We start from the raw sequence: 16103 nt of genomic DNA on the forward strand, positions 1-16103 counted from the left end.
TCAGTGAGACTTCTGTTCTTTGTCAAGACTCTGTCAAGGGCCCCAGAGGCTGCCACAGAGCCATCAGCAGCAGCACTAACATGCATCTACACTGCCTTACTTTCCCTCATTTATTCTCATCTCGGGAGGATTCTGACGACTGGTTTTTCCCATTGGATCACTAAGCCTCAGCTTTGACATTACATTGGCCTCAGGTTTATATGAACACTATCCTTTTGTCATTGTAGATTTTTGAAAATCTTTTATTTGATTGCTTACAAGTTAGAACAAATCAAAATCATCTACTTATGGTCTGCTTATGGCAGGGATTTTTAAAAAATTGCCTCTTTGAATAAAAGGAGCTAGTTGGGACTGTTTGGGGCAAATAGGAATGGACTGCAGCTGATTCAACTCATCTGCCTCAGATGAGTGTGTGAGAGACGAGTGTGTAAGGTCTAGATTTCACCATCAGCATCAGACACACTTGTCTTCACCACCATCATCATCACCAAACACACCAATTTGAAAGCACTGTTTGCACATGGTAGGACTGCATGACCACAACACACAGCTCGGTGTTGCTGAGAACTGTCATGGGAAATGGGAGTCAGCCTGGACCTTGCCCTAATTCCAGCAAAATATAAGGTCAAGGCCAATGAACAAATTAGAGTAGAAACGGAGGCTTTTCAATCCTTCTCCAAGCATTCAAAATTGGAAAATGATAATATTTTGTAGCATTTGGTTAAATGGATAAAGGATGCTCTTGGCTAGAGGCCATCGGTCCAGGAACTTTAGAGACTTTGGGTCCCACATGGCTGCCTAGACTGAGGAAAGCCATATAGCAGCACACGTATGGCACACTCGTGTCACAGCACTGCACTGCTGCCTGTCCATGGGCAAGTGCCGATGCCAATGACTCATACTGATGAACCACATGTGTGCCTGCTGACAAAATTCCATGCCTGTATAGTATTTGAAATATCCCCTAAATTAAAGAGTCCATTTAAATATTCCACAAAATGCTAAATTCAATTGATTGTCCCTTCATGAGTTCTAGTGGTTCAATTGACCATGAAGGCACATAGAGACTGGAGGGAAAGGAAGAATCTGTCACAACGTATGTAAAGTTTTCATTACTACCAGATGTTTCTATACATGGACCCACTGTTTTCAAAGTATCCAGGAATTGGGTAGGAATATTTCTACTTAGTCTCCCTCCAAAGAGAAATCCCAGTCACATCCAAAAAGCAAATCAAATGGTCCACTGGACATGGTGGCATGGGAGGGAGACTTGGGGAAAAGTAGCTAGATAGTATTGTCCGGGGGAGGGGGGGAGTTTCAGATTATAGCAGCACTTAATAATTACTTTAAATGATCATAAAATAATAGACTGAAGCCACACCCTCTAAGAGAATATTATATGAGGTTGTTTCTCAGGAGAAGTCTAATGTACTTACTTGTCCTTCAAGCTACAACTCTGGAGACACTTCCTCTGAAAAGTTTTCTATTTGGCTTCCCCAGGATCTCCCTTCTCAAGAAAGCATCTTGTTCTCTCTTCTGTCACAGCCCTTCACGCATCATATGGTAATTGTCCCTTAAACACACAGAGATCTGGGACCATGTCTCAGGCACTTCTGAATGCACAGCATCTTGCAAGTACCCAATAAACTATCAAATGACAGATGCTATAGAATATGAAATTTGGGGACTATTTCTGTTCTATCGTATGCACTTAATTCACTACAGATATGCTGGTATCTTATAGACGGGATAAGCTGCCCCCAATTTACAAACCTTGCTTCCCAAAGTTAATTTTATTAAGTCAGTTTTGGAGAACTTGGAAAGGATTTCTTGGAGAAACTTTTCTTTTCCCACCCAAGCTACAAAATTCAGCGTAACTGAGAATATAACTGCATAAGACTCATGTAACAAGCCTGAAATCTGGACCTGAGGGGCAGGAGTCTCATAAGGCAGAATTGAAGGGAAAGGGTCTGTCTTCTCCCATCTCTGTACGGATAGCCCTTGGCAGTATTTTTCAAAAAGGAATATTTGAGACTCTACCATTTATCCTAAAACAGTATTTTGCCTCATACTAGGTCTACCCTATTTCCTAAAAGTGCTCCACTTTTAAAAATAGTCCCTTTCACTCCATTTATAACAGATTGTCTTACTGTATAGGATCTCAAGCTGGCATTCGGCACTGAATGACTCCCACAAAACTGAATGCCTTATCTGTGAGTTTAATTCTCTAAACCATTTTTGATTTTCTCAGATTTTGCCTGATTTTCAGGATCCACAGTTCCCCTCTGTTATTTCACTCTGACTTTCTTGGAAGCAGGAACACCAGTACTGCCTTCAGTCTGGGCAGGAGTGACCACCTGTGTCACTCCTAGATCATTTATTTGTAAAGCGGGAATGTGCAAGCCTGTACTCTCTGTGCTCAGGAAGGCTGACTAACATTCCCCTCCACCCCCAGGCACTGGAATGCCCACTTCTCTAAATCTTCACCAGGCAGCTCCTGCCACACCCGCCAATAGCCTGGGGGACCTGGGAGCCAATCTGGGGTGGGGAGGCTTGAGTTAATAACACACAACCGCCTGGCTGTGGTTACTGGCAGCTGTGCCAAGGGCGTACAGCTGGTCGTCTGTGTGTGGGAGATTCTGATGCCCCCTGCTATACCCTGGGTTGCCAGGGAGAGCAGTTCCAGTGGGTTTTAAAGAGAACACAATTTATCTTTTCTCAGAGGAATCCTTGTTCCTTTGCTTCTGGCAGGTCCAGCTCGGCTCAGGTTGTGGTTACGTAAGTGTCATATACTGGGCCATCTGTTTTCCCCAGGGGGCCGGCTGATTTACAAGCGTGTCTATAGGCAGTGTTTGGAGCTGTTGTAGCTTGGATTTTTACTTTAGATTTGAACTTCCAGAATATTCTGTGCTGTGTACATTTTCTTTCATGGAGCAAGCATTCCAGGTGTTTTTCCCCCTTTCATTTTTGCCTAGAGTGTTTGTTTACCATAGAGTTGTATAATAAATACCATAGCCATCTGTTTAACTCTCTTAATCTCAAATGAAGATTGTTTTTGCTTTCTATTCAGCTATTTTCTCTACAGCTGCTAGAAGTTCTTCAAATTTATGCTTTTATTAATTATTTAAGCGTGTATTTTCAGGGATGGAACATATTCTCTGCTCAGAGCTCCGCCAGAAGATTTATCTCTTCTACCAGTGGGGAGATGAGTTTCCAAAAGGCTGTGAAGTGTCCCCAAGTAGCTAGCAGTAAATGGAGATATCTGAGGTTTTATGTGATTTGAAGCTTCAGACTGGCCCTTATTCCTAGAAGACCCTTGGGACACAGTACTATTACAGGGATGTAAAATTCAGCACCACAGAATTAAAGTGAAATAAATAATGCATGCTGATTTAAAGTAAAATGTGCACCTCCTGAAAGAAAGTGGTAACATTTAAATTCTTGCAACCAAGACAAAAATATTTTATTCAGTGAACAGGGCTCCTGCAAATAAACTTTGCGAATGAGATCATCTTTTAACACTTGTGTAGAACAATTCGACCCTTCCAAGTGCTTTCTGTGCACCTGCCATGAGCTCAGCCTGGTAGTGGAGACGGGCTGCTTTCAGGAACAGCATACAGAAGGGACCCTGCGACTTTGCTAGAACATTGAGGGCTGAAACCAGTCCTGTCAGGGCACCACAGTTTCTCTTCTGAAAACACCGCCCCTTTCCCATCCACAATCTCCAGGGTAAAGGGTGCTGTCTTCTAAAAAGGAGACTAGAGCACAGAAGGAACACAGACGCTTTGGTGTCAAACAAGTAAGTGCCCCCTGAGGAACTGCCAAATTAAGGTGATATATAGCAAGAAAAAAAGATCTTAAACATAAAATAATTTATTTAGTCAACTGTAAATGCAACAATCAATAATATTATCTAAAGACAAATCAAAATAAGTAGCTATACTAATTGACTTTGCAGCCTTTCAGCTCCTACACCAGTCCACTTTCTTGTCACCTGAAGGTTTCCCTTCCTCCTGGTCTGAGCATTATAAGGGTTCTTACCCAGTGATGGGACATCAGTCCTCTAGTTACCACCCCAGATCTGACCTTGTGTTCCCAAAACAATAAGCAGATAATTGCTTTGACTGCTACACTTGAATTTCCCAGGAAACAGCCTGCTACTTGAGACATATATCTTGCCTCTTAGCTTCACTCCCATAAATAGGTACCTGGTACTTGCTGCCAAACCTACCTCAAGCTGCCTCCCAGCCTACCTGTCTGTCGCTTCCCACCTGTCATTATGTTGTCTAAGTACCCTTTCTGCCTCCCTGCGGTCCTCTCCCCTCTTTTTTCACTGCTGGATTTTCACCCCCCGGGCCTCCTCACACAGAAATACAACTCAAACTAGACTTGTCAGATATTGTCTCTTTGTAAAATATGCCATCACTTAAATTTGGACCTAATTCCATTTCTGCCACTGACTATTATATGATCATTTTTAAAAAATCAACTGTACTAGACAATTACAATCACAGTGAAAATTATAAATTAATATGCTTTAGAGTTCAAATACCTTCTGTCCCCCTGTTTTGCTTACTTCTTGGGTTTCAAAGTAGTTAGTTGCCTCTTCCAGGAAGAACCTAAAAAACCGTCCTCCTAGATCAACACTGCCACTCTAAAGTGATGATTTCTCTTCCTGGAGTAGCCTCTGTTGCTCTAAGCTTCTTGCTCTTCTGTGTGACCACCCGCCTTAAAATAATAATAATAATAATAATAATAATTCTGAGATAGTTTTGCATACTCCATGCCTATGGTGACCAGCTTTTGATAACTTCAGTCTTGCAAATCTTTGAGTTTGATACTAGGTGAATGATTTAATAGCTTAGCACCTTTTGAAAAGACAAGAGTTATTTTTACGCACAACATATGCTATGGAAAAGTTAATCTCATTCGTAGATCCTATATAAACAAATAGCTTTGCTCATAGTCCCTGATTACAGTCAACTAGAGGAGACAAGACTAGCACACATACACTGATTCTAGAATAACATAAGGGTGCTAAGCTAGGTGCTAAATCACATGATACTGTCAATCAGAAAACAAGCAGTACAGGGCAGTCTGCAAAAAAAAATGAAGACAGTAAGTGACATGAACAGGTGGTCTTTGAGGACAAGAAGGATTTATTAGGAGAAGAAGGGAGGGTGTGTAGGGAAAGGGAACAATCAAATAGAGGCAAAACAAAAAGAAAAGCAGGGATATATTTTGTGGAGGGGAGGACAGGTCATTTAGGATATTGGCTGACAAGGAAGCATACATAGTAAGAAGTGGTGGAAAATAAGTTTGAGTAAGTCGGGGGAGTTTCAGTTATGGCAGGTCTTAACAGCCAGACCTCAAGACCTGAACTTTAGGCGCTAGGGCACAGGCATTAGGTGTTGAAAATGTTTATGAAAAACTGAGTCTAAAAATCTGAATTCAAGGCTTAGGAATAGCTGGGAAGTTATTTTATTGCAGTCATGTAAGATAATAGGTATTTGTCTCCTGATATTTTTTCATCAATAAAAGATTAGGGAATATTTTTCCTTTTACAACTGTTCTTTACTGATATTACACTTAGAGTATAGATATAATTAGAATAAGTAACATTTTAAAAAAGATAAGTTGTCAGTTTACACGGGTAGAAACAAATGGTGTTTAACTTTATCCTCTGCCATGTTTTAAGTATTCCAGAGTCAGAAGCAGTTAAGGTAACGGCAGGTTAGAGTTACCACTTAGCTACATGGTACCACAAACCAGTGATTACAGTCATACCCCAGAGATATTGTGGGTTTGGTTCCAGATCATTGCAATCAAATGAATATCTCTATAGTGTGTCACACGAATTTCTTTGGTTTCCTGGCGCATATAAAAGTTACATTTCCATGGTTCTACATTTCTTAATGTACCTGCAGTCTATTAAGTGTGCAATAGCATTATGCCTAAAAAAATGTACATAGCTTAATTAAAAAATACTTTGTTGTGAACATAACCATCACATGAGCTTTCAGGGAGTCTTGCTGGTAGAGGGTCTTGTCTCAATGTTGATGACAATGCAATATCTGTAAAGTGCAATAAAGCGAGGCACAACAAAGAGTATTACGACTATCTTAAAACCCAACTTCCTCCTCTTGATGTTCCCTCTCCTTGTATTTCCTCAGAGGTAGGGACCGTAAACTGAGTATTGTGTGTCCATCTCAGCCAATCAATAGCCAATGTTTGGCTAGGCCAGCCCTTGTTGTTCTTCTTATGGTTACAAGATGCTCTTCTGCAATAACCCTCAGGAATCTTTGGAAGAAAATCAGTGTATTATTTATAGGATTTGGAAATTATAGAGCGCACCTAGGGCCACACAGCTGAGATCAGAGGTGGAGAGAGAGAGAAAGCGGGACAACGTGGGTGTGGGTTTCTGGTTTTATTGGGGTCAAGGGTGGGGGCCTAGGGTTTTGTGGGCCCACTCTTTATTGGTGAGTTTAAAACGTAAGATTGGGAATTTAAAGCGGAAGAGAAAAAATAAGGGATCTAAATGGTAAGTTGTTGAAATCAACGAAGATCTCTAAAACAAAGTTGCCTCAGTGGGGGCAGGTGGTCTGTTTCTTTACCTAATGGTATGGCTGCCAATGTGCAGCAATTTTTAAAGTGGATGCTTCTTTGAAGTGTATGATTTGGTGATCAAAGCTTAAGTCAAGCATCTGCATTACAAAAAAGAAAAAAAGGAAAAAAAAAAACTAAAAAACCTGTCAGGGCTTACACTATAGTGAACCAGCCTCATAGTAGAGCTGAAAGAAGCAAAATGAAGCTGCACAATGGCTTAAGAAAAACCATTATCAACATACAATTCTTCATAATATGTAAAGAGATATGAAATCTTAAATATCCATTTTAAATATCCATTTAAAATTATTTTACCAAGATGTCACATGCATATTATTATGTTGGCACCTGGTATTTATTTTTAAAAGATTTTTAAATTCTATTATTGAAAAACAGTTTTCAGAATGGTATCCTTGCTCATGGATTCTTAAAAATGGTACAGTCTTCTTATATCATAGCTTTTGTCAGCAATAATATGATAGATCTTTCAAAGAAATTTTCATTGATTGTAAGAATGGAAGGACCAGTAATTGAATAGATACATAGATGAAAAGTAGGCAGCCCATCTTGGATGATCAGGACGATGAAGACTTCAATGATAATTAAGGAAACTGGGGAGAGAAATTATATTGTGAATAATGGATCAGTCTTACTTACACTAAATTAGCAGCAACATCAGGAGACCCAAGTGCAAGTGCTCAGGAGGCGAGCTCAGGACCACAGAATGACCATTCTTGATTTGTGACCTGCTTCATGGAGCATGTAAGCAATGTCAGAGGTGGAAGATTCTCCCAGAGAGTCCCCAATTAGATTGAGCGGTCATTAAGGAAGGAAATCAATGACCTGAAATAGGCCAGTGCAAAAACTTCTGGAGCTTTCATAATGTTAGCAGAGTGGAATGTGAAAGTGTAGAAGAATCCAAGGATATGAAGTTTGGGGATCTGTATTTTCAAACCAGGGAGGGAAACGAGTAGCAAGAAGGGTTTCGGTTAGCCTGCTTTAAAAAGTCCCTGTCAATGTATTTGTGTAAGGAGACAAGGACAGAAATCTGAAGACTGAAGGACACTTGATCTGATGAAGAGTAGATGCTAGATTGACTGTCAATATAAGGAGATTGAGGTTTATACACGTTTAAAATAAGAAATGCAGAATTTGTGAATTTATGTGTGGCTTTAGGCTTTGGTAGGTTTGGGACTTGTAATTTGGAGCTGACGCCTATCCATTCAAGAAATAATTTAAATTTATTGGGGTAGCATTTGTTAGTAAAATTAGGTAGGGTTCAAGTGTCCAAAGCATCATCTATATGTCGCATTGTGTATTAATAAAAAATAAAAAATAAATAAATTGATTCAGAATTAAATTTTAAAAAGAAATCATTTGAAGGCTTGGGATTTAGCCTATCTATTCTAGAAGAGTAAAAAAATGCCTATGATTAATTTCAATATTTTAAATTACAGGAATCCAAACATGTGCTTTAGTAGCTATGGTATAGAGGAGGAAACCCAAGAATTAAGTTCCTAGTGTTTGAATGAAGGAAAGCCAGTTCCTGGCAGAATAGCAGACTGCAGCACTACATCAGAACCTACCTTCTAATATCCTCTCTCTAAAACTAATTTGCTCAAAATAGAACAGCTATTAAAAGTGGGACCTAAACCCAGATGATGTGATTGTGAAACATCCATAGCAGAGATTGGCCCCTTGCTTCCCCTTTGCTTCTATCTGTAGACCACAGCGAGCAATCTGCCCCTGAACTGGTTTGTCCTTGTTCGAAACCCTTTTAAATCAGAAACTTGAGGTACTTAATATTCCCTTCCTATATCTGTTTATGTCACTCTTTATTAAATTAATAATTGACTTTTAACCTTCTTAGAAATAATGCTAATGCAGACAGAAAAATAAATGGGCTTTATGCCCAGTGACTGGGAAGAAAATAAAAATGGGAAATAGCATTAGCAGGGGTCCATTAGCTAGCCCAGGGATCCTCAGGTAGATTACATGAAATGCCATAGAGTTGGCCTCATCTTTTTCTTACCTTACACATGCGTGGATTCCTATCAGGGTATGTATCTACAAGTGACTAATGAACTTGGTTTCCAGTGAGAGGTATATGTTTCATGCTATGTTCTGGGAAGGTATAGGTAAAGGCACAGGCCTTTGGTGCAGGTAACGTGTCAGTACTTGTCCTAGTCGGAAACAGACTTCACTCAAAGAGGCTATTAAAGTGAGTTTTATAAAGGAATTGGTAGGATTAAGGAAACACAAAAAGGTAGGAAACACTGTGGCATGATATCACCACCCCTAGGACTGAGGGACAAAGAGAAGCCGAAGTTAACAGAAGCTAAAGAAGGGACAGTAGTTAGTTATGAAGGAGGTCTGAGGAATAGGAGCTGTAGTCTTCAGTAAACAAACCAACAGGAAAGGAAAGAAAACCTTCAAGCAATCCTAGTGATGACTCAGCAGTGCCGGGGCCGAAGAAACATAACCATCCTGATCTTGTTTTCCTCCCGCCTCTGATCTCCTGCCAGTGCCTCCCATGGCAGATGACAAGACAGCCTCTGATGCAGACATCGGGACCCATCTCCCAGGACACGGAGAATAGGTGACAGGAGTGGATCTGAGAGGCAAACAGAAAGTGCCCACTACAGATGATGACTGTCCGTGACGTTAAGGCAAAGTCATTGTTTCGTGGACCAATGCTGGTTATACCTGACTGACAAATATTTGATCATTATTCCCTAAATTAAAGGCCCTTGGGAGCAGAGCGTCTGTTAATAATAACACCCTCAGAATCTGAAGAGTGAACTTCACTGTCCAAATCTCGAGTCTGGGTGTGACCATTCGAATCCATGTTTATGTGGTAAGGACCCTGGGCCAACACTGATAGGCGACTCCGAAGGGAAACTAGCATGAAGTCACTGGCTTGCTCTTTCCTAGGGAAACTACCATGAGGGTGACATAGATGAAATCAGCGAAGAAGGGAGTTTAGTTCCTGGTCAAGCTTCTTTGAGGTACTGGAAACAAGAGCGAGCTCAAACTTTTTTTCAAATGAGCTGGCGTCATTTCTTTAAAACCAATTAAAAGTACCCCAGAATGAAAATGATTGTGAACAGTGCTTTTCTCATTTCAAATTAGGGGTTGAGGCTCATTTGTGAAAAATCAATGTAACCACATTTATCCTTGGCCTAGTACTGAAAAAAAGAGTTACAGTAAAAATGATTTGAGTCTTTTGAAGCTGTGGGTAACATGAGTGACACCGAATGGATGGAAATTTCAGGTTAAGTGCATGAAATGGCGATTCAATAATGATGTGGAATTTTTCTGAGGGGGAAAGTGCATTTAATCTAAAGACACATAGGTAATTTATGTGTTCCAGTAAGTGATGTGACCCTGAAGTTTTCATGGGGTGGGCTCATTTTCACAGTACAGCACATTTTCAGCCATGAACGCAGAGGAGTCAGGCCAGCGTTGATGACAGCAGGACTTGCAAAACCAGCCCCAGCTGAGCACCCCCCTTCTGTTTTCCTCTTCTCAAGAAAGGGTTTCAAGCGTTCATTTGAAATGTCTCTTAATGTGTTTTCCATTGATGGCAGCAACTGAGAAAAGTTTTCAGCACGAAAAGTCGAGTTAAGTGAAACCAGTTTTGTGCACAGCAAGCATACAAATTGGCTATTTCTTAAAAATCAAAACTTAACCATATGCTTTGTATTCAGAAGTGGGATTACGTACTAAAAGGCTGCATTATCCTTAAATCACTGTGTGTGTGCATTGTGTGTGCACGTGAATGGGTGTGTACGTGCACGGGTGGGAAGGTACATAAGTGTACGCATGCATGTGGGTGGGTGTGTATGTGCTGTGTGTGTGTGTGCGTGTTTGTGAGTGGGTATGTACGTATGTGTGTGCTTGTGTATGCACATGCCCATGTGTGGGGCTGTTTTCTCAGGACCCTGCCTCACCAATGACTCTCACATAGGAAGAGTGGGTGGGTGACTGTTACACATAGTCCTCTACAATCCCTCACAGAGATCATCTCTTAAGGACACTGGACACAGGGACACTCTAAATATTCTCTGAAGGAATATGTCCAGAGCCCCATAAAGCATAGAGAAGATTTTCAACAGTTTCTTTAATAAATAATACTTGAATAAATATGTTCTTTTAAAATAATAATACAAGGTTGAATAGTATTCCTTGAAGTGTAAGTAATTCACCATTAGCTACTGTGCATGCCTGAGGAAAATGTTGTAGACTAGCTATGAATACAAGCAAAGGACCCCCCCACACACACACACACATACACAGATACACACACCTCTTCAGTAGTTAAGTAGTTGGCTGAATTCAAAAGTAGCTTTAGAAGTGATGGCTTCATTGTCTTCCATCTCAGGCAGTGGTACTCATAATGTGAAAGTTTCAGTTTTTGGTTTGTTTGTTTGTTTGTTGATTTTTTTCTTTTTTTCTTAGCAGTGTGTGCATACATGTGGCATGAACCCTGGTGTTCTCACTTGGGTTGAAGGCCAAAAGTGTGTGGCCATACTGTATGTCTCAGTGAGCGTTGGCTCTAGCAAGAGGTGAACACATTGCAGTCCTCCCCTACATGCCAGACAACGTGCTTTATTTCAGGTGCCAAAAGTAAGGCATATAAAAGGGATCCCAAGCAGATGCTGAAGGGGCTATTTGTAACCCTTGTACTGTTGCCAACATTGAGTGAAAAGTGGCATGCCATGAGACCCCCATCATAATTCGACCTTGTCTTAGGGAGGCCACTTACCTCTCAGCGCTCACAGTCTCTGGGTACCACAATATATTTCCTTAAAATGCAGGTGTGTCCTTTGCTCACGTTCCTACACATGTTATAGATAAGTCAATTGCCGTGTAACCTTTCCCAGACCTGTTGTTGAACCTTGAGGCAGGAACATGTGCTCCCAGGTCTTTGTATCTCAGCAATGTTTCCAATTATCCAATAACATTTCACAGATGTTGCGTCACTGTTAGGAGTCTGTTTGGGGCCGTGCCTTATTTGGGTACTGCTCTGGGAACCTCCATTCTGACCCACACTAAGCAATTACAGCTGGCTGGTCAGAATAAGGATGGCAGCAGCCTGTGACCATCTGGGGTTTTGCTCCCCTTTGAGTAGGAAAGCCCACCAGCTGGGACTCAGGTCAGGCTTAAGGTGGGGAAAGAACAAAAGTTGACTGGGCAACCCCTTCCTTTTCTCACATTTGCTCCAGTATGTCTGGTCACATGTGTTCTCTGGACCTTTAGAGCAGTGGTAGTGGGGAAAGATGGGAATGGTGGGAAGAAGAGAGTGGAAACAGCTGCAAACAGAAGGATCACAGCCTTCACTGAACTGCTGGGTGACACAGAAGTGTTCTTCTGGTTGCCATGGGCATCAGAGGGGCATGGCTGAAGACAAAGCTATAGACTACTTAGTAAAAAATTTCTGTATACTAGCTCCTCCACCTACAAATCTTGGAAAACTTTCTTCATAGTCATAGATAAATCCCATTAAATTTGTGGGATACTTTCTAGTTAGAATCCTGTCATATTCTATTATTAACAATATTTTAAAATACAAAATAAATAATAAAAGGTTTTGACAAGAATTCTTAAAGCATTACAGCTGTGAATTCTTAAGTATGGTTATACTATGGCTGGATTCAGATAGAAATTTTTATTTTTTAATGAGATCAGGAAGTACAGAATGAGTTGACCCTCCTGTGGCTGCCATAGCACCTTATATTCTACTATCACTTATCACACTGAATGTAGTGATATCTGAATGTCATGCAGGGTGTCATCCAGCGTGTCTGGTCCCTCTCCCCTCATAAGAATGCAGGACATGGTGAGGCCAAAAAGGAACACCCACGGAGCCATAGATAGGGGAGTCATATCACTATAGTCTTGCTGGCGGCTGGGTTGGAGACACAGGAAGCAGGAGCCACACTATCCGCAAGCTGCCATCTACTTCTCTGTAATCCACAACCCTCACTCCGCCATGCTAACTGCAATCCGCTCTTGCTAGCTCAGCCACCATCTTCTTGCTAGCCCCCATTTCCTGCTAAGGTAGCCACGGCAGTTATATTAGTGCCCAATGGCTCACTGGTCACAGCTGACGGCCAACTAGCCACAGCTGATGGCCAGCCAATCACAGTTGATGGCCATTTACTACCTGAGCCAGTACCTTTCTATGTGAGGCCGAGAGCCCGGCAACTGCACTCCTGGCTCTGTCCCCACACTGATTTTTTCAACTCACAGTGTGCATTGAAAAGTTAAAATATTTGCTTCAATCGTTGGGCTAATTGGATAAAGTTGCTTACAGCTAGAGGCATTTGGTCGGGGCTCCAGCCATCCAGGGCCCAATTGGTCTCCCTGGTTCTAAGGTTATTGAGTTGAATTCTTCATAGGTTTTAGGAACATCTCCAGTGTCTACAGAGAGAGCAATGAGAGGCTGGACATTTTTGTCTTTTTGAAGACTCAGTGTCCCTCTTGTATACGCATGGTGTTAAACACTGACAGGCGAACCGTGCAAACAGATTCAAAGTGTCGTGAAGAGACCTGAACTGATTTGACACCTTGATCCCATTCTGGTGAGTTTCGTTTATACTGTGATTGCCGTCCTGCCACATCTGATTTACCTTTTATGCTGGCTGCTGTGTGCATGCTGCCTTGAGCACTCAGCTGTCTCACTGCAATTCCTTGAACATCCTGATGTCTCCCTGTATCTTGATGTTTCAAGACACAACAAAAACACGTAGCACCTTTTCTTACCTACATTCCGAATACCCCTGGTTCTAAAGGCCTAGTCTGATATTCTGCCTTGTATCAGCGGGAGCATGAAATACAGAAATGTTAATAAAGTACAGTGCATTCCAACCATCCAACTTGAATGTGAAGATCCCAGACTTTTATTCTTTATCAGTCAGAGTAGGGATAATACCAAAGTTTATCTGTCACTAAAGTGCATGTTCATTGTGATCTGGCAAGAGGGTGCTCCTCATTATAGGTACTAAGGTACCCAGGACGATGACAGCCCCATGTCACCACATACTTCCACAATGCAGAGGTGGGGAAAAGAGAGAGTGCCAAACCACATGCTGGTACGGAAAGCTTCTAACCAAATAGCAAGCATATTTCTTCTGCTCAGATTTCACTGACTAAACAACTCACATGGGTATAACTGAGCTCCTTTGCAGGCAGGGACACCAAACCCTTGTGGACAGTGATGTAGTTTCCCATTGGTTGTATAGCTTCATTAGCAGAAAGAAGGCATTCATTCGTTCATTCATTCATTCAACAAATACTTTTGAGCACCTATTTTGTGTCAGGACTATTTGAGGCTCTTGCAATACATCCAAGAACAAAACATACAAAGATCCCTTTCTATATAGAGTTTATACTTTAGAGGGAAGAGAAAGATAATGCACAAATATAATGTATAAGTAAAATACATTGTTTGTTAGAAGATGGTAAGTGCTACAGAAAAGAATAAGGTTGGAGGAGCCTGGGGGAGGGAGGTAGCATGTGACTAGAAGTACCAGAGGAAGAAGAATGGGAATTTTTAATAAATAGAATTGTCAGGGAAGGACCCACAGAATAAATAAGATTTGAGCAAAGACTTGAAGTAGGTCAGGGAGTTACCTAAGTGTATACCTGATCATATAGGGCCTCCTAAGTTTTTGAGTGAGTTAGGAAACCATTGATGGGCTTTGAGCAGAGGAGTGACATAATTAATGTGACTTCCATTTTAAAAGTAATGCTTCTGTTGAGCATAGACAATAGAGTGCAGGATGAAGGGAAGGAGACACTTTGGAAGCTATTTCAGGAATCCAGGTGAGATGTGATGGCGGCTCAGACAAGGGTGACAGCATTGACGGCAGTGGGAAGGAGGGGTCAGAGTCTGGATATTTCCTGAATGTGGGGCCAACAGATTTTGGGAAGAACTAAATGTGAGATGTGTGGAAAAATTTTTGGCCAAGGAAGAGGATTGCTGAACTAGATCAGAATTCAGAGTGGGATCGTGGTGCAAGATAAATAATTCAGTTTTGTACGTGCTAAGTTTGTGATGCCTATTAGACGTCATGTGGAGATATTGATTAGGGAGTTGAATATATAAATCTGGAGTTCAGCAGACGAATTGGAGTTAAAGACATAAATTTAGGAGTTGCCAAATAGTAGATGGTATTTAAAGCCATGGGATTAGATGGATATAAGTATTAGATGGATATAAGTATAGATAATAAAGAGAAGAAAATCCAGGACTGAATCCTGGAACACTCCAAATTAAAGGACTTTATTGAGTTTTCCAGGTCCAGTGTAAAACCATCATAGTGTTACTTTTTTTTCCAGGTATTTTATACTTGTATTCTATTGGAAAATGACTTTTCAATTAAATGGACTTTTTGAATGAAAAGTGTTTATTTCTTGCCATCATGTGAAAATTAAGCTTTACATCAATTCAAAAATTTTGAAATGAAATCTGAAATGAGATCCGTGACTAAGTAATGAGGATATAAAGGTGAACAAAAGAGTCCTTACTTTAGTCTGCCCTATAAAGGGTATATTTGTGTCTGTGACAGGGGAACAGAGAAGAAACCTGCCCCCCCTACCCTGTCACAGTCTCAGTCAGCGAGGCCATCATCTGCTCATTGGTGGAGTGAGAAACCAGGGCTTTCTCCTCTATACTTGCCTGTCTCTTACCCCAACATCTGTTGTGGCCAAATTCTGTCAATCCACCTTTAAAACAGCTCTCAAATCCATGCACTTTTTCCCATTTTCAATGGGGCAATCAGAGCTGTTTTTCAAAAAATTGGAAGGAAGGAAGGAAGGAAGGAAGGAAGGAAGGAAGGAAGGAAGGAAGGAAGGAAGGAAAGAGGGAATGAGAGAGGGAGGGAGGGTAGGAGGGAGGGAGGGAAAAGAAAGAAGAGAGAGAGAGAGAGAGAGAGAGAGAGAGAGAGAGAGAGAGAGAGAGAGAGAAAAGAAGGGAGAAAAGGAGGGAGGATAGGAGGGAGAAGAGGGAGGGAAGAAAGAAAGATGCTTGGAATCCACCAGTCACTTCCTGCTGGACTTGGGATAGACTGGCTTTTATTACCTGCTTGCTGCCTTTTCAATGTCTCTTCCCTCCCCTTCACCCATCATGGCTAACACTTTCATATGGTCTCACTCCTAAGTACCCTTCAGGTCTCTGCTTAAATGTCAAGTCTCTGGCTCCATCCTTATACTCCCACCAGACTGGTACAAGTGCCCCTGATACTTGCTTCCATCATTCCCTTTACTGCTCTTATCATTATAAGCAGGATATCTTGTTATATTTGGACTCAGGTTGTGTTATTCATCTACATATGCCCAGAAGCCAGCATTCTGTGAGACGTCAACAAAAAGTTACTAAGAATATGAATAATAAATGACAAAAAGGACACTAAAGCTATATTTCCTCTGTATAGAGTACTTGCTTTTTCATAGGGATGAAATCTTTCATTTCAGAGGCAAAGCTATGATTG

This window comes from Rhinolophus hipposideros, assembly GCF_964194185.1.
Source record: "Rhinolophus hipposideros genome assembly, chromosome: 3".
Lineage (NCBI taxonomy): Eukaryota > Metazoa > Chordata > Mammalia > Chiroptera > Rhinolophidae > Rhinolophus > Rhinolophus hipposideros.